Below are 15,588 nucleotides of genomic sequence, written 5' to 3' on the forward strand. Positions count from 1 at the left end.
GAGTATATGTCAGACACCCACAGGACACTTCCCAAAATTGTGTATGGGGTGAAAGGGAGTAGAGACAGGGTGGGTGAGGGATGTGCCATTAATGGAAAACTAGATTTCTCTCACTTCTAGGTGGGGATATGGCTTACAAAAAACATTTTGATTCATATTTTAACTTAATTTTATCAGAACAGTCTATTAAGAAAACTCCAGGTAATGCTTGTAAGAGTATAGCAAGAACAAAGTGCACGTTCTAAATGAACTAACATTTTAATAGCTCACACTAAATAATTTCATGGAATCAGCACTCTATATTTTAAAGAAACACAGAATATAATATTCAGCTATTGAACATAGATGATTTAATCCTGAATATTATAAAACTATATTATTTTCCTATTGTCTCTTTCTATTATTAATCAAGCAAATTAAGTCAGTCAAGTGATTCCAAATAAAATGTGACAATTTATTATACATGGCAATTTTAAAATTATAAATTAAACTCTATGTGGTAATTCTATTTCCAGAATCAAACATCTACATGTCTATGTCTTGAAGACTGTCTAAATAGTTTACTTCTTAGTAGGATTTTTTAATAGTTTTTTTTTGTTGTTGTTGTGAGTCAAAAGATACCTCAATAAAGTGATTAAACCACTTGGAAAATCATGTGCTTACACACATATTTATATAGTACTTTTTTTTCCCTTTAAATGAGATGCAACATTAACAATTCACATCTTGATAGGTAGTAACATGCATTTTGTGTCTCAGACTGGGTTTTCTTTTCCCTTTCTCTCTGGCATTTATGGTAATTTTAAAACAAGTTGGCAATAAAAATCAAGGAAACCTGCCTGAGTAAATGTGTTTATTTTATAAATGTTGCTTTTTATTTAGCATCTGAAGTGATATTTGAAGGAAGAAACTTGCTAAAATCTCAACAGGGACAGTTCATAATTTTCCAGCAGGTTGATGAGGTCTGAGATGACCTCACCTGGCCATTATATCCTTGCAATTGCTGACACTTGTATGTTGCATGGAGCATCAGGTGGCCATGAAAGACAAGGAAAATTAAAGAAAAACAGGTTTACTCCTTCTGAAAAGTTTTAATTATTTTAGAGCAAATGTGTGTTTGCCCATAGATTATGCTGTGAAATTGGCCCACAAATGAGTTAGTAAAGATGAAAATAGTATGAGAATTGAAGTCCTGAGGGAAAAAGGGCTCATGTCCCCCACTAGATAACACAGACATACAAAACGTGTTTGTTTTTGTGTGTGTTTGAAGTTAAGTAAACACAATGAGGCAAAACCTGTAATTTTATGTAAACTCAAAATGTACAAGAAATTGTATGCATTAAACCTGACAGTGAAGTAACAAAGTTATACTTAAAATTTATACATAAAACCCAAAAGCATTTTACATAAAATTGCTAGTCAGAGATGGGAATACTTTTCTGATGGTGGGGAATACATGGGGGGGATATTTTTATGAAAATTATTTAGAAGTACCTGTGTCCAGTCTTTGGATTATAGTACTGCAAGATCCAGAAAGGCCATTTTAATTATAATGCTCAAATTCTGTCACCTTTCTGTCTCTTTTTATTTTCTAGAGTAGAACGCCAATCTATTGACCTTCAACTTATGCTGAATGTAATCTATGTATTTTGGTTCTTGCCTGGAAGGCAACTGAGCTTGAGGATTTAAGAAACAGAGCTTAAAAATGTTTCTTCTTTCCTGAGAATTAGAAAATAGACGTTACATCTTTCAAAATATCCCTTTATTAAAGAGCTAAACATACACCTTGTTTCTACCCAGTCTCTATTCTCAGACCAGGATGTTCTGATTATTTCTGCAAGGGATGCTTCAACCTTGGGGTCAATGGGGACTTTCATTGTGTTGACTGCATTGATTCTGAAAGTCTGATTAGATCAAGTAACTCCACTGAGATGTAGGCACAATGCAACCCATACTTAGATGTGTCCTCATGAAATAGGACTTTGGAAGTTTGCTAATTTTGCCAAATTGCATTTAATTCTGAATATTTTAGATATGTTGACAAAATTTAAGATTGGCAAACTTACAGCTAAAATTCCTAGGAATAATGGAAGATGTCAAGACTGTTGGTGGGCGGAAGTATTTTTCAAACAATGACCCTTGATACATCTGTGAGTTTGTGTGTCCCACTAAACACTCACAGGAATGTCAGTGCCCATGCATTCACCCATAAAGAGAAGGCTTTTTTAGTGATGGGACCATATTTGTACATGGCACAGCTTGTAACCTTTCTTGGGCCCTATTTTCAGGGTTCCAGACCTGCTGACTGCCTTCATTAGCTTAACTAGTTCCAATACTTCATAGCTGAAATTCACAGACGCTCTTTCTTCAAGTAAATTGACAGTCTGAAAGTCAAGTAACAGTATCTTCAGAAAGCTCTATTGTGAAGCTGAATTTTGTAATTGACACCAATAACATCAGAGTATTAAATCACCCATATTTTTTATAGTGGATAAGCTAGTCTGCTTGTAAATATGTTCAAGGATAGCGTGTAGGTGGCAGAAGAGTTATGCTACAACTTTAACAGCTAATAAATCTTTATTTAAGCAGGGGACTTCTAAAATTTAATTAGGCATATGAAACCAGAGATTATTCTGAGGATAAAAATATGCCAGTTCTCACAAGAAAAGACATCTGTCTGGTGGAAAAACTTCAAGTTAAAATTTACTCTTCTGTTACTTTGTCAATAGAAAGGCTTTCTGGTAGAAGAGCAAATATCTAACTTAAAAAAAAAAAAGACACAGACTGCCAGGAGACCTTGGCACACCCTAGAGGGGAGGAAAAGTGAACTCTGCAAGTGTTATTTAGCTAATTCAGGTCAATGCCTCTTCTTTCTTTTCCTCTCTTCCTCCTTCCTGGGTCATGGAGAGTTAGTCAAGGATCGATGGCAGATTCAGCCGTATACAAGAAGATGATGGCAGTCAGTCATCTTGTAATTGGATAATTCCAATGCATTGTTCCCTCACCATTCTCAATCTAAAAACGTCTCCTTCTCTGCTCACAATACCAAGCAAGTATGGCTACAGTAAAGGAGTAATCCTGCTCCCAAAATATACAACTTGTATATCTAAATTGCAATGATGTCTTGAGCCCTCTCTAGGTTGCAGATGCCTCATACCTAAAATCCCTGCTAGTTAAAATGCAGACTACAGGGACTGGTTGCATTCTAATTCCAAATGCTCTAACTTGAGTTACTGTCTTCCCTTGATTTCCTTCTTGGGAGAAGGGTGGTGGTACATCATACAATTGTTATTACCTGCGAAAAAAGGGCAACATGCTTTGAATATCGCTTGTATTCTCTTAGCAAATTTTCTAGTTTTACATAGAAGTATAGAATTTGGTAGGCACTGTGAAGGAAGATATTTAAGGAACAGTCTCTACTCTTATGGAATTTGATGTAGTTCAGAAGATAAGACATACTTGAAGCATATAGTAACATTTCAGTTGTATAAGGTATAGCTCAAGGCAAGAAATATGTATGCACTATAGGACTAGGACAAATCACTCCAGGATTTTTTCCATGGGCCAGCCCAGTCCTTGAGCCAATAAAGCTGTTCTTGATGTTGTTTGTTTGCTTTTTATTTCATAGGAGTCCTTTTTCTCATAACAAGATAAGATATTTTAGCAAAATCGGCTTTAGGAATGCAACTTCTGTTTTTAACTTTTGCTGCTAAAAGATGTGCAAATGAAGGAGAATGAACATCATGAAAACAAAACTAGTTAATGATGGGATGTTTTAATTTTTTTTTTTTTTTTTTTGCTACCATTAGATACGTGCCAAAGATGTTCTGTTAGTTTGCATGGTGTTTCCTCCCAAACACTTATTTTATACTAAGAAGGTAACATTGATGTTTCACTGCAAATGTCAACAAGCATCATAAATAATGAATTGAGAATTGTGCTCATATTGCCCAATTAAATCATCCTTTCTTCTGATCACATGCCATTCATGCCTTTTGTGCACTTTTCTTTATGTTATTTTAAAAGTTATTATGGTATTTTTTTAAAAAATAAGTAATGCAGATGTTCTCTTTTGTGAAAGACTTTAGATCTAGCTTTAAAAGACTACATAATCCTATTAGTGAAAATAGATGAAACTGTTATATGAGAAGACATGCAATTATTTATCTTTTCCAAAATTCTGGAAGTGGGTAATCCTGCACTAGGTGACCTCTGCAATGACTCTTGGAACTGTGTCTGAAAGGCAGTGCTGAGTGGATTGGGAATCAGATACCTGGTTTGGTCCTGCTGCCATGAACTGGGTGGGTAGACTTGAGTAAGTTTTTGGCTGATATTGGAGGTTTGGACCAGATGACCTTAAGCTTTGATTCAGCTCTAAAATCCTATGAGTTAGGCCAACTGAATCAAAAGACTAGAATGCTTAATCCAAACTTGAGTCTTGTTTCCATTAATGTGAGAAACTGAACATTTTGTTGGAATACAAGTGGTTTTGATTGTCCTGGAACTTACATTAAACTGGAGTCTGCTGTCTCCAAGACCTAGCAATAGGCTTTTAGCCCACTGGGAAAAAATGACAGAGATTTACTGAGAATGTTTAGGGGTTTCTGAATCATTGCATGAAGCAGAACAATGCTTTTATATGGAAAGTTTTTTTTAAGTGTACTCCTTCACAAGAGGGGGAGAGTTTCATGGTTTTGCTGTCAGTTAGGGCACTTTAGGGGTTTGTGAAGTGGTCTTTACATCCAATATCAGTCTTTTCTTTTTTTAAGCAGAGTCTTGCTTCGTTGCCCAGGCTGGAGTGCAGTTGCATGATCTTGGCTCACTGAAACCTCTGCCTCCCGGGTTCAAGCGATTCTCCTGCCTCAGCCTCTCAAGTAGCTGGGATTACAGGCACCTGCCACCATCCCCGGCAAATTTTTGTATTTTTAGTAGAGACGGGGTTTTGCCATGTTGGCCAGGCTGGTCTTGAACTCCTGACCTCAGGTGATCCACTCACCTCGGCCTCCCTAAGTGCTGGAATTACAGGAGTGAGTCACTGTGCCTGGCCCATTATCAGTTTATTTTGATCCATAGCTTCCTCTCTGTGAAATGGGTACAATAACTATTTCAACAGGTTGTGCTGAAGATTGCAAAGACAGTGAAAATACTGAATTGTTTATCAGTTATATACCGACAAATTCACATCATGCCAAATCTTAGTGGCCTAACACAACTGTACCATGTTTTGCTCATGATCATGTGGGTCAGAATCTGGGGCAGGGCTCAGAGGGTCTGCTCCTCTCTGCTTTATGTGGTGTTGGCCAGAGGTGGAGTGGGTCAGTGCTTGTCATGGGACCTCCCTTTCTATGTGGTTTCATATCCTCCAGGGTCTCCCTCTCCCCATGTGGCCTCTCTGTCCAGTTGGATGGGCTGAACTTCTTACCATGGCAACAGGGCTCCAAGAGCAAAAGCAGGCTTGGGTGTGGAGTCCTAGAAAGTAATTTCTGCTACATTCTGTTAGTCAGAGCAAGTCACCAGGCTAGCCCAGGTTCAAGTGATGGAAAACAGACTTCACCTCTAAAGGAGAGGAACAGCAAATTCACTTTGTAACTGGCATGCACCGAGGAAAACTTGATTCATTGGGGGCTCTTTTTAACCATCAGTCATGCCTTGAATAAAGCCTAGCACACAGTAGGCACTTGATCAATGCATAAAATCTCGTATGTTGCAACTTTCACCAGCATTCAATCTTATTAGAGAGGTAGCCTGTGTTGACTCTGAGTTAAGGAAACTGAGAAGGAAGGTTGTGTTACTGGCTCAAATTCATGTAGTCAAGGATTGATAAGGATTTGATTAGGACTTGAACAGAGTTTTTTCAGACTGTAAGTTCTTTGTTCTTTCTACTACAATTTGTTGTGGATATATTGCAAAGAAAATGAAATATGGAAATTGATCAGTAAATACCATGGCCAAGGAGGCTTACATGGCTGGCTTTGTTATTTTAGAAAACTGTACTTTGTTTATAAGCCAAATGTTGGTTGAAAATAGTGAATGCTATTTTCTTGCCTTTTTTAAAAAAATATTTTCTTCAAAATTTAATTACATCTGGCACAACTTTATAACCAAGCTCTAGATATATTTATTAATAAATGCTTTCTTGGAAATATATCCAAACATTCATATAATTTCAGCTTCCAGTAAGAAGTCAACATAGAAAAGAGGTAAAACTATTGGGATTGATCTGAAATCTAGGCCTATCATGGTCTCCTGAACTCAGTCTCTGTTCATTCTTTTCCCCTTTTAAGTTCAGTATGAAAACAATGACTATGTTTAACAAGAATGCAAAATGAAGAACATAAAAAAATCAATAGTGTTAAAAATATAGAGTACTCATTATTGTACAAGCCATTATATCATATTTATATAATACTTAACATCAATATATGAAACTCTTTATGTAAAAGTGTCAGGCAAAGATTTTCATTCTTTGTGTTATAGTTGTTATTGTTGTCGTTATTTTGATTGAGTCTCTTGCTGAACTCTGAATTCTATTTGAACCTGAAACAGTAATCAAAACTGTAGGCTATTTGATAATCCCCATGAATATAACTAAAAAGTTTTCATGAAAGCCCTATAGACAGAATCCATTGAATTTAGAATAGTTCTCATACCAGTAGAAAGAAGCAGATGTCCCAAACCAAACACACTTGGTTTAATATACTTTTACGTTAGCTTTAATGGACAGATGTTTTGACTATGACATGGCAAGACAAGGATTTGAAATGGTCGATTGAAAAGATTTTGTTCATAAAAGTAATTGCTCTTACATTACAAAGTGAAGGATTTACATGTGGAAAATGTCAGCCTGTTGCAGCATCTCATGATGGATCGTGTTACCACAAGCCATAGAGTTCACTAGAAATAAGCAACTTACTTCTGAGGGGCCCATTTAATAGGCATCACACACAGAATGGCAGGGAATGGGAGCCTCAAATCTAGAGTCATTCTGGTTATGTAGCTGATCCTTGATTATACACTTTCAGGATTATCAGTGACTTTTTTTCCCATCAGAATTTGACTTCTGTCTATATTATTTTATGAGCAAATAGCAATTTCTACATACCAGACACTATCAGAAGAGCTTTATGAATGTGAATAATCCATTTTATCCTCATAGGAACTCCTAAGAGCAGGTTAGGAAAATGATGCACAGAGAAGTTACATAACTTGCTTAAGGTCACACTTCTTGGAAATGGCAAAGACAATATCCCAGTCTAGCTCCAGAATCTGTGCTCTGAACTATTTAGACTCTGCTCTTTCTTTCATTGTTCAACAAGTGGTAGAAGTTATATCTAATTATTCGTGTGGTTCAGGAATTTCTTAAATGAGACTGATTTAGGTAAGTGAATCTATTGTCCCAGGACCTCAAATGCTACCTCCCAACCTATCTAGAAGTCAGCTCACTTGCAACCTTATTCCCAAAATTAGAATTCAAAAAGTTCTTCCAGCCCATGAAATAGACACAAAGCCTTTACATGAATTCCATGCACTTTACCTGTTGGGCTCTAACTCAGACCCTACCTAATGCTTATTTTGACATATAACAGTTGAGGGGGAGAGAGACATAAAATTTGAAAAAGATATAAACATTTATACTACTATATAGCACAGTAAAAACATTATGACTGAATTATTAGGAAAAAGCTAATGTTCACCATGCTTTATTTAGAAGACAGGGAAATAGACAATGTATGTCAAAAGGTCTTTCCTCAGAAATATTAAAATTTTTAGACTGTGATTGCTCTGTAGGCTAAGCTTCTATAATGAAAGATAATATTTGTGGAATATCCCATTCTCAACAGGGCCAGATAACGAATTAAAAGAGGTATTGTTGTGGAAAGAACGCTGGGTGAATTGGAGACATTCTCCCACTAACTTGCTGATAAATGATCTGAACAGGTCAGTCATTCTCTCTGTGTCTTAGACTGCTCACAGGCCTTACTCAAGAGTTATTGTAAGGATTAAATAAAATAATGTATGTGAAAGTGTCCAATATGTAGTGTATTCTCGATAAGTATTTGTTAAAGAGAAAAGTAGCATTGCATGCAAATGTCAAAGATAAATTATTTTTGAATTATGACTTGGAAAATATTTGTGTAATTATACACACAGAGGAATGTGGCTAAAGGAACAGAAGTGATGGCCTCGGTATTCTTCAATAATTATGTTACCTTACTTTAGATTTCCCCCACCTTTTTCTTCTTCTTCTTCTTTTTTTTTTTTTTTTTTTTGTCTTTTCACCTACTTTGAAGAATGTAACTATCAAAAAACGGAATCCTGGGTAGAAATAAATCTTCTCTTTGATAAAACCCAGATGCACAGGACGAGATGCATTTCCTGTAGAGATTCATACAGGGACCAAATGGTCTGGGAATTTTTCGCTTATAATTCCACCATGTGTCCGTTTTGGCTCCACTTGGCATGTAGAGATGGAGAGTGAACCTTTGTTCATGTGTGTACTTGTGATAAGAGAATGACTGAGAAAGGATTAAGCAAGTCAGCAGCCTCATCCAAGCACAACCCCGGGCCTTAAGCAGTGACAATCAATGGAAACAGCTAACTGTGTTCTGTTGTCTAGAATAATTTTTAACACGGCAAGGGTGGAGGCAGCGGTTAGGGAGGATGAATCAAAATGATCTGGGGATTTTTAAAAATAAAAATATATGTTTTTCTTCCTCAACCAAAATTTTAGATACTTTCTCAGGGGTGGAGGCAGGGACATGAATATTTTCTAACACCTTTTCAGCAGATTCTGATACCCATTTTTTTCCCACCCACCATGAGAACTACCAGGCTGGTATATTAATTCCACCTGTCTATGATTTGACCTCACCCCATAGCTAGCATACTATAGCCTCAGGCCACAGTAAGCTATAGTTGAGCACTGGCTGCCTCCGTTAGGCAGGTCTGCCACCCTTGACGTCCCCATCATGGGTCAGCATATGTTTTTACACTAGGTCTACTGCCCTCCTGAATGTAATTAAATCTGTTGTTGAGCTTCCAACCTGAGCTAGAAGGGATCCTGTCCTAGTGCTACTCTTTAGTTGTTTCCATCCTGGCCCTTACCCAGCCATGGCTCTCCCTACAGGGTGAGGAGTTCTTGGGGACAAGTGGACTTGCCTGTCAAGCAGCCACCGTCCCTTTTGGCCCAGTGCGTCCCAAACTTTAATGTGCTTGTATGAAACACCTGAGGATCCTGCCAAAGTGTAGATTCTAATTCAGTGGGTAGGTCCAGCGTGGGTCTGAGAGTCTGAAGTTTTAACAGACCCCTGCTGCTGTGGACTACACTTTAAGCATCAAAGCACTATATCCTGCTCCAGGTACCCAGGCTCCTGGAAGTCCCTGAGCAGAGGATGCCAAGCTTACATGGTTTCTCCCTGGGTCTCTCCTGAAGACAGACTGTGATGCCAGTGTGCACTCTTCTAGGCTTGAGTGGTGGCCAAGGGGGTACTTGGAGTGGAGGCCTCGTGGGCACAGGTTAGATGAGTGAGGTGTTTGAGTTACAGAATACATCCAGAGGGCAGAAGAGAAATGGGGATCATGGGATTGACTTGGATTGGGAACAGAGGCCACACACAAACCAACTCACTCCATGTTACCATATTTTAACACAGCATTCGAAGTAGTCCAAGGATTTTAAGTTAAAAATTGTCCTTTTCCGTTGTTAATTTACATAGGAGGATAGAATTTTACTTTAACCATTTTTTAGCTTGACTATATATATTTTCAAACATAAAAACATAAAATATGTGGGCCTTCATTTCTTGCTGCAGGCCCCAAAATTGTTAAAAGTGCTACTGTTGTAGGCACTTGATTATGTAACCACCCTTTACCTCTCATCTAGGCCATTTTGAGTATAAACATCACATGACAGAAGTTCAGACTTCTTACTTGGATAGTTCTTTTGCATCTGCATGTGCTTCTTTCCTATGTTATTTGAATTCACTTGCCTCTCATGGACCTTTTAATATGCAGCTCAGGATTTTTTGAGGCCATGAATATGTATATTGGACTATGTAATACTGAATTCTTTGGGATATGGAGCAGTCACGGTTTCTTCTGGTTAAGAATGTTTGCAAATGTGACTCCACAGTTGAATAACAATGAAACCCACCCAGTTAAAAAGGCTGGCTTGCAATGTTGTTTGGCTTGTTTTTGTTGTTGTTTTTCTTAACCCATTTTCCTATTCTATTAGCATAGCATAGTTTTACAAGTCCCTGGTCAAAAGTCAAATCTTAGCTGTACCACTGATAAGCTATTGAATTCTAACTTTTCCAGGCCTCAATACATTTTTGCCTCTAAAGTAGAGATAATAATGTCATCTCATAGGGTGATAAAGAGGATGAAAGGATATAATAAACATAAAAATATTTGGAATGGTGTCTGATACATAATAATCACTTAAATAATGTTTTCTATTATTCACATTTCATCTTGTTATTGAAGCTGCCTAAATGTTCTGTCATCCCACTGATTTTTCTCTTCTTCAGAGTCCTTCATCTTCCATCATTACTTTGCTATTTAACTTTTGCTTGTTGTCTTAGTCTGTGTCTGCTGTTATAACAGAACACCACAGACTGGGTAATTTATGAAGAAAAGAAACTTATTTGGCTCATGGTTCTGGAGGCTGGGAAGTCCAAGAACATGACACCAGCTTCTGGGAAGGGTCATCCTAAGGCAGATGGCATCATATTGTGAGTGTGTGTGAGGCAGAGAGGGAAGTTGGCTGAACTCATCTTTTTTTTTTTTTTTTTTAAATCAGAAATCCACTCCTGCAATAACTAACCCAGTCCTGTGATAGCAGCATTAACCCCTTCATGAAGGCAGTGCCATCATGGCCTAATCACTTCTTAAAGGCCCACCTCTTCATACTGTTACAATGGCAATTAAATCTCAAAATGAGTTTTGGAGGGGGCATTCAAACCATAGCATTTATATTCCATTTTTCATTAGTTTAATGTGTATGGATTTAAGAAAACTTTTCAAGAAAAACGGAAAAAGGAAATGGCTCAAAGAAAAAAGGGGTTGGAGTCACCAGATAGCAAGAGTTAGAGAAGAGAAATCACTCAATTTGCTGAGCAGGCATAGAGATTAAAGTACTGAGTATCATCTGGCAGAACTTGGTAGGAAGGCTGGCATGCTTCTCCCATTGAGGGAGGGGGCAGGGTTACTTGAATTCAGTTAAGAGCTTCCTAGGCTTATCAGGGATAGGCTTATCTCTTTGTTCCTCCCTCCCCCCACCCCCACCCTGCCATTTCACCCAACCTTGGTAAACAATCTGAACATGACTATTATAAGGCTACACCCAGACAACAGTAATTGACAAAGGGATCATTAAGGAAAAAATAGGATTAGAGTGAAGGCTTTTGAAAAAGCATTAATTTGTATCCTGCATTCTCACTCACTGACAACTCTGTTAACTAATAAGAAAGGAAAATCTCAAGTCAGTTCCTTCCTACACTGTCACCCTTGTCTTTTCTCTCATTTGCTTAAGGTATCAAGTAGAGTCAACTTCAGCTGGAAATAGCGTAGGGCTTATTCTAGGCCACAACATGGGAGCAAAACAACCAGAGATTTAGCCAAATCCTAATTTATTTACCCCCTTCTGACAGACAGAAATGTTTGTTTATTTCTGAGGCTGTGCTATGATGTGCAGTTCAAGTGCTCTGACACTTTAACGCACCATGCAAGGTTAGCAGCCTGTTCACCCTTTATTAATTTGTTGGTGAATATATTTGGATTTTCACTTCATGCCAATAAATGCAAGAAGGGATGCAGTTTTGACATTGTTTCTTTACCCTTACACTCCATGTAAACCAAAAGTTGTCTATCTGGCAGCTTAGTGGCTATATGTAAAGCCCCTGTTTACTTAATCTGAAGGTCCGTTTCATTTCTGCTTGGTTTGCAAAATAAATGAAATGAACGAGTGTGTCAGAATTAGAATTGTGAGAGTCTGAAAAAGACATTTGGGTCACTGAGTGACTAAAAGCACTCTCTGTTTACATGTTTCTTCAGTTTCTGTCGCTGCAGCTGTGTCACAGCTTATAACAACTAATCCCTTTTTATTTACATTTTACTTTATTTTATTTTGTATTAAAGGCACTATTAAGCCACGTCTTCCAAATGTGTCTGAGGTTTCATAACTATCTTAATAGTGTATACACATTACAGTTATGGCAGAGAACTTCCTCCAAGTCTGGGTTTTGTTAAGAGTGACTTTAAGAATAATAGTTTATAGGACAATTAAAACGTGTTAATCTATATTTGAAAACTTGATCTGGTTAAAAATCGGTTCCCCGTCCGCTTATATTTGCCAGTTTTCTACATCATGTAGCTGGGGTTTTCCTGAGAGGTGGAAAGAGTGGGTTGTGGGAAGAGATGGCTGGAGAAAGCCTGGGAGCTAAGCTGATTTTAGGCCTTTGGGCTGAGGTCCTGTTAACATAACCTATGTTCTGCTTCAGGGGAAAATGACGCACGGAAGGTTGGAAATGGGGTTTGAGCGAGCACACTTTTCATGCTCAACAAAGCCTAACATCATTTTACTATACGATTTGAGTTATGTGCATGCTTTTAATAAACTGATCCTCACAAAAAATAAATAGATTTGTTCTGCTTAAACTGGCATACAAAGGGCTCAGAGGAAAAAAACTCTTTAACAAACACCTCTTGGGGATTGGAAGGTAACTTCACACTCCAGCTTCACGTTGCGAACGTGTGATAACAATTTGACGGGAAGTAAGTGGATTCTGTCCCAAGCCTTGGGAGTGGACTTGACCCTGAGCATAATGTGTGAGTCTGAGGCCAAGAGCTTCCCGCCCAGCAGGGGGTAGCCAAGCGCCGACGACTGGGCAGGAATTCAACCCCATAGGTTCCCATCTCTTCCCACCGCACGCCAGCAGCACAGCTCTCCCTTTCTAGAAACAGGGTTTCCCCTCCAGGCTTGGATTCTTAAATCTAAAAAGAGCCTCTCACCTGAGGCCTTCACCTGAGAGCTGGAGCCTGTGCGATGGATTCTCTGGACAGGGACCCCAATGAACAGGTGGAAAAGTACATTTATCTGCCCATGGCTTGGAATGAAAAGTGGGGGTGGGGTGGGTAGAGGCAGATTTTACTCTTCTTCAGATTCTTTTCTCTGTCTCCCAGTGGGCACAGGCTGAGCCTTGCTGGGATAGAAGAGAGATAGAGAGGTTAGGCCCTGGTTGTCTGTGTAGGGTGGTATGCATGTGTGTGTGGAGGGGTATAGGTGTGAGTGTGCTGTGTATATGTGTGGAAAGCGTGTGTGTAGGTGTGTTAGAAGCATGTGTGGGGTGGTGGGGAGTGTGTGTGTATGGGTGTGTGGATGTGTGTGTGGGTAGGGAGTGTGTGTGTATGGGGTTGTGTATATGTGGGGGAAATGTGTGTATGGGTGTGTGGGTATGTATGTGTTTACGGTGAATATGTGTGTGAGGAGAGTAAGTGCATGTATGAGTATGTGTGTCTGTATGTGGGTATATGTGTGGGGTGTGTATGTGTGTGTGGGGTTTGTGTTTTGGGGGGGTGTATGTGGGTGTGTGTGTGGTGTGTATATGTGTGGGGTGGGTATGTATGTGGGGTGTGTGGGTGTGTATGTGTGGGGGGGAAGTATGTGGGTACGTGTGGGGGGATGTATGTGGGTATGTGTGTGGGGTGTGTGTATGTGGATGTGGGTGTGTGTGTCTGTGGGTGTGTGTATATGTGGGTATGTGTGTGGGGTGTGTGTGGGAAGTGTGTGTAGGTATGTAAGGTGTATGTGGGTGTGGGTGTATTTGGATGTGTATGTGTGTGGGGTGTGGGGGGAGTATGTGCATGTGGAGGGGTGTGTGTGTGGTGTGCATATATGTGTTGGGGAAGTATGTATATGTGTGTATTTATGTGGGTATGTGTGTGGTGTGTGTGGGGAGTGTAGGTGAGGGGTGTGTATGTGTGTGGGGAGTGTGGGTGTGACTATGTGGGTAGGTATGTGTGGAGTGTATATGTGTGTGTGGAGGGGTGTATGTGGGTGTGTATATGTGTGTATGGGAGAAGTATATGTGGGTATGTGTGGGGAGTGTGTGTATGTATGTGGGGATATATGTGTGTGTGGTGTGTATGTGTATGGAGTGTATATGTGGGTGTGTATGTGGGTGGGGTATGTATGTGTGTGTGTGGGGGGATTGTGTCTGTGGGTGTGTGTAGGGGGAGTGTGTGTATGATGTGTGTGTGGCTGTGTGTGTGTATGGGGGAAGTATGTGTTTATGTGGGTGTGTATGTGAGTGGGGTGTGTAGGGAGTGTGTGTGTGTATGTGGGTATGTGTGTATCTGTGGGTGTTTATGTTTGTGGGGTGTGTGTATATGTGTGTCTGTGGGTGTGTGTATATGTGGGTGGGGTGTGTGTATCTGTGGGTATGTGTGTATGTGTGTGTGTCTGTGGGGTGTGTATGTGTGGGGGTGTATGTGGGGGGACCTGTGGGTGTGTGGGTGGTGTCAGGGGAGCCTGGATGGAGCCCCAGGACAGCCTGCTGAGGGTGGAAGCCTGGATGGCAGATGCTCAGGTCTGACTGCTGGGCTGCAGGGAAGAAAGAAATGCCAAGCTGAACTCGCAGGTAGGGAGGAGGAGAGGTGGGACAGTGACAGGTCACTAAAGAAAAAGCATTCTGAGAAAAGCCTGTGCTCCTTACGGTATGCTGCAGGGGTTGAGCCTGCATCCCTGCTGGCACCCTCTGGGAACCCCCTTCGCTGGGTCCCCCCAGCCTCACCTTGTTGCTTCTCACTGGGGCCGTTTTCGGTTGGCGCTGCTTCTCTTTGTTCTGTTGTCCCCCAGTGCAGTGAACCCTTACATTATGGGTTTCTGTTGTAGTTCTAACCTCTAATACTCAACCATTACATCTTATCTCGTCTTCTAAATTACTCTAAAATCCAATTATAAAACCCTCTCTCCTTCAAGAGCACACAACTTGCCACATTACTGAAATGCTGGGCTGCTCTTTTGTTTTTCTAAATTAATAATAACTATACCATTTTCCGTCTGCTCTTACCATGGGACTCTTTTATATCACCACACAGCTTTCTAAAATGCATATTATGATTCTTTTTGCTTCTTTGCTGGGCTGCAAAAAAGCGAAGGATGATTTTCCAAATATTCATAAAAGATCTGTCAGTTGGTTTTTAGTATAAAAACATTTGAAACTACAATCATTAAAGAAGAAAGCATCTTAATATTTATCAGTTAAAATTTCACTATTGCTTTCTTTTGTATGGGTGAAATAGAAGTCTATAATTTTTAAGGTTTTAAGAGATTTGAATGAATTTTATGTGTTAGTTAAAATTTTTATAGATTGAAAACGCTTAGTTTCACTAAGATTTCAAAAGCACAAACGATTTTTAAAATCTAGGTCCCCTCGTGAGTTTCTTGAATTTACAGGAGGGCAGTGACTATTCTTAAATATAGATTCAACTTCTATAAGTTATCAAAATATTTCAGGAAGAGAGAACATGCCCACAACATATGAGAAAAAGCTTTAACAGTATCAGGAATATCCTCAAACACTTTTT

General features: G+C 39.3%; 2 long non-coding RNA genes across 3 annotated transcripts in view; one reads left to right on the top strand and one right to left on the bottom strand.

Annotated features, from left to right (window-relative positions):
- Positions 1-14,880, bottom strand: part of LOC109025649 (uncharacterized) — a 31,174-nt gene extending 16,294 nt beyond the window's left edge. Inside the window, exon 1 of the long non-coding RNA XR_002004563.1 lies at positions 14,793-14,880. This is a non-coding gene — a long non-coding RNA (uncharacterized lncRNA). The remainder of the gene's footprint in view (positions 1-14,792) is intronic.
- LOC101151867 (uncharacterized) overlaps positions 1-15,588 on the top strand; it is a 222,021-nt gene that overhangs the window by 169,462 nt on the left and 36,971 nt on the right. The window lies entirely within an intron of this gene.

This window comes from Gorilla gorilla, chromosome 12, assembly GCF_029281585.2.
Source record: "Gorilla gorilla gorilla isolate KB3781 chromosome 12, NHGRI_mGorGor1-v2.1_pri, whole genome shotgun sequence".
NCBI classification, from domain to species: domain Eukaryota; kingdom Metazoa; phylum Chordata; class Mammalia; order Primates; family Hominidae; genus Gorilla; species Gorilla gorilla.